This window comes from Psammomys obesus, unplaced genomic scaffold (genome assembly GCF_907164565.1).
Source record: "Psammomys obesus unplaced genomic scaffold, mPsaObe1.curated_primary_1811, whole genome shotgun sequence".
Lineage (NCBI taxonomy): Eukaryota > Metazoa > Chordata > Mammalia > Rodentia > Muridae > Psammomys > Psammomys obesus.
Genome location: NW_026592890.1, coordinates 15556495 through 15563980, shown reverse-complemented (window position 1 = coordinate 15563980; position 7486 = coordinate 15556495). Strand labels below are relative to the sequence as shown.

Here is a 7486-nt window from a genome sequence, read left to right as displayed (position 1 = left end):
TGTGTGTGTGTGTGTGTGTGTGTGTGTGTGTGTGTGTGTGTGTGTGTTGTAATACCCAGATTACGAGTCCCCAAACAACCAACAGGCTCTGTGTGTTTCTGTCTGCTTCTCTTTTATGAAGAGATAGTTTATTGTTTTTTGAGAGGCAGAAAAATCACTACTTTGTTTGTACTAGAGTTAACATTGCTTAAGAGCAAAGAAAAGACAGCCTTTTGCTTTTGCAGTATAGCTTAACAGGACCCAAATTTCATATTGGCAAATTTTTTTTTCCAGAAACTTGGAATTCTTGTACATTTACAATATCTGCTACCAAATGCAATGAAACCCTGACACCCAATGATTTACAAACCTTTACAGCAAATCATTGACAGCTCTGGTCTGGTTTCCCCAGTCTCCATCAGAAAAATACAGTAAGCAGAGGTACAATGGTCTCCACGGCTCCTCTGGTCTCTGCTTTGCCTCCTCTCACTTACCTGACATGAAGTTTTTCACTATCAGTACCTTCTCCAGCCAATGTCTACTTTCCAGATTTGCTCCTTTTTTTTTTTTTTTTTTTTAAGTTCAAACCAACCGAATACGATTGTAATTATTTCAGTAGGGGCAGTAGGATGTGGCAGGATATAGATTATGGATTTATCTGCAAATGACAGTCTGAATGTGGGGCTCTGCTGGATAAGGTTGAAGTCAGCAGTCCCTGGATGGCCAATTATATGTCCTCAGTCTATGACACTGACCTTCTTTTCTCATCGGGGTTCTAAAAGTCTCCCCTGATATGGGTCTTGAAGGGAGCAACACATAGTCTTCAGGGCAGATTACAGGCCGGACCCTTCCCTGATAAGAAAACTGCTCTAGTAGGCACCTAGGAATTCGGAGAAGCACCCCACCCTCCTAAGGGTCTTAGTTCATCAGTGACCTTCAATTGTACTTGGAGATCCCCTCCTGCCTAGGATAATTAAGTACTGTATTTTTCTTCTTGTCATAGGACCAATAAGTGTTCCTGACTCCCTGACTCCCTGACTCCAGTGAATCAAACACATTCACCCTTGAAATTCCTTCCTCTGCCCAGAGTTTATATTGGCCTTGATTTTACACAAATAAAGGTGTGTGCTTTCTCACTTCAAAACTATCTGAGATTCGACATTTATCCTCTACCACGTCCTATCCCACCAGGCCTGCCCTGCGGCCCTCTGGGCCTTGGCCTTGCCAGACCTGAGCTTCCCTGGGCCTGTGTCTTGGCTGCAAGATGCCCAGGCAAGGGCTTTGGCACAAACCTCTGCCATGCTTAGCACAACCGCTTGACCAAGAGCTGTTAACACGTTGGTATCAACACAGGCTTTGAACACCCAAGCTTCCTTTGCCAACAGGACCTCAAGCTAAAAGAGCTAAACTGTAACACTCTGTGGAAAATCTTTTCCACACCCCAGCTTAGCATGCTCAGGCCTCACCCTAAGCTCTCTATCTGCCCTGAGAGAAAAGGAAACCCCATTCTCCATCTGGAAGTTGAGCTCCAGGACCCCATCTCAAATCCAGCCCCCCACCCCAACACACACACAACCGCAGAACAAAGAGTGAGAGTTAGCAGGATATAGATTAATGTATCTGCAGACTACAGTCCAAAGACTGAGTAGATTTGCTGAAAGCAAAGAGAATTAGAAATGCCTGAGATGTGGCACTAAATGGAGACCCTTAGTAAATATGGTTCACAAATATAAAGCCCCACTTCTTGCCTTCAGTAGACTACCCTGAAGGTCCATTTCTGAGCTTTTGGGGTATAGGACTGAAGTTAGGGCTTGCTTGGAATGCCCCTTTTCCCACATGCTGGCATGTTTTTAATACAACTCATATGTAATCATTCAACTACCTGACTGAGGTTTAGAGGTCAAATTGGACTAATAAATTCCTAGTCAATTTTGAGGTCACATGGCCTACAAATGACTCTGATCTCAGCCCTTTACTAGCTAAGGATCTTGGTACAGTCACTCAAATTATTTTAGTCACAATTGGTTTGTCACAACAACGTGAGCATGAAAGAAAGTGTTGAGTGTCTATCAGAGTGTTACATTACTCTCATCAGAAGGGTGGTCCCCCAAAAGCAGCCAGTGTACGCTTCATTCAAAGTAGATGTGTGTACACTGTGGCTGTTGGGGTTAGGGGCAGGGCCCACAGCACGAGGAACTGTATTAAAGGGTCACAGCATTAGGAAGGCTAAAAACCACTGTCTTAAAAGATAAAAGGTGAAGGGTGCTTCCCCACCATGATAGTTTCTTGTCCCTCTAGAGCCATTAAGTCCAAATAAACCTTCCTTCAGCAAGGTGCCTTGGTCATGGTGCTCTATTACAGTAACAGAAAAAAGCAAGTTTGAAAAGGGTCTATTTTTTGGCTTACAGCTTTGAGTGCACACTCTGTGATGGAGAGGAAGTTGTTTCAAAAGATTATGATAGCAAGACTGATAAGAATCTTACCTACTCACCTCCATACAACAGGAAACAGACAACAGATAGAAGTGGAGCCAGGCTCTAAAACCTCAGGGCCATGTCCCAGTGACTTATTGCCTCTGGCAAGGTTCCATCTTCCTAAAGAAAGTTCCATAACTTTTCAAAATAGCAACATAATAAGTGTTCAAAAACTGAAGCTATGGGGGACATTTCACATTCAAAGCACAACACTGGATCACTCCATGTACCTCACCAAAATTTACTTCTGTAAACTGTTCCTCTGAGGGTTAGAAATTAGAGCCCTTGCTCATCTGTTACCTGACTACCCCTACCACCAGATTTTGGATGGCTCAGACTCTCTTTTCCTCCAAGCCTCATCTGTACAGCCTGTTCCTTCCACCCCATCCAACACTTGGGGAACCGCTTTGCTCAGAGTTTGGGTGAGGTCACAGACATTTCTCTGCTTTTGTACCTCCAAAATGAAACAACTCAAGCCCTAATTGTCCAAAATTCTTTTTATAAATAATTGTTGCTGAGCAAAATTAATTTGCTGTATGGAGTTGAAAAGACAGTTCTCTGTGTGTTCTAATTTTTCTAGAATATGTGGTAAGTATCTTCCACTCTATTGGTACTTAGAAATGGATTTTTCAATAGAACTATGTAGCACTGAGTTTGTAGTATTTAATAACACAAACGTTTATCATTAGAATAAGCTTGGCAGTATATGGTAATGTTTCAAATCATTATTTCTAGGCAAAACAAACTGTCATTTTAGCCAACACATAAAGCAGGCTTAACAAGCCAACGTGACATTGCCACAAACCTGCCTTGTTGAAAGAAGGTAGAGGAAGGAGCAGGTAGGACTAGGATTGTAATCAACTGGAAATAATAATTCAGGTCATGGGATCTGTATATATTCAGAACTTAGAACAGTATGACAGTGAAAAACTTCTCTGGGACAAGTTACTCCGACTAAACGAAGAGAGAATTCACTAATTACCTAGTGATCTTGATGGATGTAGCTGACCAGACTGCAGCCTGACAACTTCCTGCTTCCTCCACAGATGGGCAGAATCTTAAATTACTAATGACCATCTTGGCCTGACTGCTTCCATTGCTGAATCAATAAAGCAATGATAAAATAAGATCGTGGCTCACACTATTGCATGGCCAGTTTGTAAAAGAATGCGAAATCACATCCACATTTTGGTTCTGTTATGAAACTAGTCCTGTGACCTCCAGCATTTCAGGTGACATTTTTTGGGGAGTTCATTTCCTCATATGTGAAATAACAGCCACCTTGAACCCACATAAGAGGATTCAAGGCGAACCATCTAAAAAGGTTTTGCTTCCTGTTTTCTTCTGCAGCAAAGGTTAATTTACTGTTTCACCAAAAAAGGAGAAAGGCCATTCTCCAATTTTTTTTTTTTTTTCTGAGAAGCCTAGAAGCAGAAACGTTTATCTAACATGTTTTTGTGACTTCAAGCAGCAATGTGTGAGCATCTTTTGTGGCAACAAAAGCAGTGCTCTGTGTCTTTAAGAGAGGGATAAAAGAAATACAGTCCAGAGAGAAGAGGCCATTTATCTAGAAAGCCATTGAGTGCCTTTCACAGAGAGAGATTTTTCCTGCTATAAATCAGCTACAGCCATGAAACATTCCGTTCTCACATACAGATTCCTTTTCTTCTCTGTAGGTTAAAGCAACTGAGCTTGAAGGGGTCTTGCGGAAGACTACTTCAAGGCTAGCATGAGGATGAGCACATACCTCACAGCGTACATAGTATTTGATTTCAACCCCGTGAGACACACAACCTCCTCAGGAGTCAAGTTGAGACTTAGTTCTGAATTTGCAGCCACTATAAAACAGCATCCTTGGTGTACTTTTGCTTATTTTCTTGTATGTTATTCTAAAAATCAGAGTTTAAGTTTCTTTCTCACACTAAAACAGGTTGAAATTATATTAAAATGATTCTTATTACCAACAACCTATTTCAGCAAATTCATGTTTTCAATTGTTTTCTATACCTTTGTTCTCTCAAGGAAAAGCAGTCACTGTAAGTTTTAGCATATTCATTATTTACAAAAATTTGTGACTGTGCCCAGTAATTTTCTTCTAACTATCAATAGAGACATTAAAGAAATAAAAAGAATTTATAAAACTATTTGAACTATAGATTTAAAACCTCAAAGCATCATGACATGATGCATAATAAAATGGCTTGAAAATGGCTACTAATTGCATACATATTATAATTATAGATATCTAGATGTGTTTTATGTGTGTCTCTACATACATATCATAGCATCTCTTTGCATGAAGATATATATACACAGAGATAGTGTGAGGAAGGGTCACATGTTACTTAACTTGGCCTGCCTCCTTAGATTTATATCTTAATTCTACAGTTTCCCACTGGAGTGGTATTGGGCACATCTTATAATCTCCTGTGTTGTGTTTCCTTTGCTTTAGCTATAAAATAGCATCACTAGTTCATGAGGGTTATAGTATTAAATTAGATTTTATATGAAACACTTTGTAATTGCCTGGTGAATTGACTGAGAAAGGTAGCCTCTGCACTGATACACATCCTCTGCATAGTCATTCTGAAAGACTTCAGTTAATTCAAAGTATAAAAATAGCCCTACACCTGGAAAATAAGAACATTGCAATCCAGTTTTGTTTCTTTCTGCTGAGCAGTTAGACAATTTGTGAGAGTTATTAGATATATTGAAATATATTTTAGGGTTTTTTCTTTAGTTTAAAATAAATTAGATGGGTAGTGAGCAGTTGATCTTATAAATTATTTTTATTAGCATACAAAGTAGCAAGTTCCCTTATGACATTTTCATACATAATTAATTTGGTTTTCTACTCACCTCCTCACAAACCTACTTATCTCCTTGCCTTCACTCTCTGCTTATATACTCTAGGTCCAGTATTCTCCATATCAATTTTATGTCACATGTTTTATTACTTTCCTTAATCTCCCTCCTAAAACTATCTACCCTTTCATGAACCTCTTTCTAGGTCATGGTCTACGGACAGTTCACCCCTCTATAAGTGTACATATATAAAAACTAGAAGCTAAGATTCACATATGAGAGAGCATGTGTGGCATTTGTCTTTCTGAGCTCCAGTTACCTCATTTAATGTACAGTTTCCTTTCTGTTGCTGTGATAAGCACCATGACTGAAAGCAACCTAAAAATGATTTATTTGGCTTATACTTCCGGGTCACAGTTCATCACTGAGGGAAGTAAAGACAGAAAAGCAAGGCCAACCTGCTTGTATTCCATTACTTTTAATCAGAGAACTCACACATAGTTTAGGAAGTACAGCCGAAACCATGGATGAATACTGTTTGGTAGTTGGAGGCTTAGCTTTTACTTGGCTATCTCTCTCATATAGCCCAGGACTATCATCCCAGGGAATGATGTTACCCACAGTGGACTGGGCCCTTTTGAATCATTTAACAATAAGATAATCTTAGATAATCCTCAACTGAGATGCCCTCCTCAGATAATTCTAGGGTCAATGCTTCTCAGCCTAACTAAGGCTGCTACCCTTTAATACAATTTCTCATGTTGTGGTGACCCCGGACCAAAAGATTGTTTTGTTGCTACTTCCTAACTGTAATTTTGCAACTGTTATGAATTGTACTTTAACTATCTGATACACAGGATAGCCTATGGTCAACCTCCAAAGGGATCACAGCATGGGTTGAAATCCACTGCTCTAGGCTGTCAAGTTGAAAATTGAAGTTAACTAGGACAATGAGGAACCCCGGTTAAATAAGTTAAAATGGAATCAAATCGAAGATCCAGAAACAAACCCACACACCTATGGATACTTGATTTTTGACAAGGAAGCCAAAACCATACAATGGAAAAAAGACAGCATCTTCAAAAAATGGTGCTGGTCTAACTGGATGTCTACATGTAGAAAAATGCAAATAGATCCATAACTATCTCCCTGCACAAAACTCAAGTCCAGGGCAAGGCAGGAGGTTCCAAGATGGCAGCAACAAGCATGCACCATATCTGAGGAGCGCAGGAGGCAGCTAAAGCCAGGACATCCACATCGAGGCTTCCTGGGCAAGAAGGGACAACCTGCGAGCTGGGACAGTTTGGATCCAAGTCACCTGTGGATGTCTCTGGGGACTGAGAGTGGAAAATATTCAAACCTCTGCACTTCTCCTTTCCCCAAGCACAGCTATCCATGCTCAGCAAGGCAACCAGCGGCGGCCTCTGCCCCAAGCACTGAGACTGGCCGAGACTCCAGTGATTGCCCCAAGCAAAACCTCCGCATTCAGTGACAGAAAAGCACAGACAGGCCTCCCAGGTGGCTGTGGCTGCATCAGGGCAGAGGCTAAACCAAGCAGACACCTCTGCATGCTCAGTGACTGAAACGGAACAGGCAGGCCTCCCAGAGCTTCCACTGGCACGGGATAGCAGCTAGTACAAGCAGGAGACTACTGCTCTCTGTGACTGAGGCTACAGAGGCACACCTGCCCAGCAGCCAAACAGGACACCACTGAGCCGATAGATCTCCTGCACTCTCATTTGCCCATGCAGGCCCAAATCTGAGAGTAGAAAACCCTGTGCTCTCCAATTAAGCTTGCTAGCTAGTGAGTGCACCTTTAAGCGAGTGCTTGCAGAGTCTCAGAACCAGGGACCCTCTCACTAGCCGCCAGGCATCAGATCCCTCCCACCTACAAGGTCCTTGGGACAGCTGTTCCTAACACTGAAGCACTTGTTCAGTGGGTCTACCAGTGGAGTCCAGGCAAGCAATTCTTGGAGCACAGACGGATCTGAATACAAGAAGGACAGTACAACAGGCCTGTAGGTATTCAGGGCACCAAAGCATGCACATTGCTGCCAAGATGAGCGCCAGCACCCGCACCTCCCACATCCCCGCGCTTAAGCGCCACTCTTCAGGCATCTACAAGCTCTAGCACCCTCTCCTTCAAGTCACACTGCCACACACACGCCTGTGCTTGCACATACGCACCTGGGACCTTCCTCCCTCAGCGAAAGCTGAAACACCAACAT

At 42.0% G+C, this 7486-nt stretch overlaps 1 pseudogene; it reads left to right on the top strand.

Moving 5' to 3' along the window:
- LOC129683250 (endoplasmic reticulum aminopeptidase 2-like) overlaps positions 1 to 6841 on the top strand; it is an 11650-nt pseudogene extending 4809 nt beyond the window's left edge.
- The last annotated feature ends 645 nt before the right edge of the window (positions 6842 to 7486 follow it).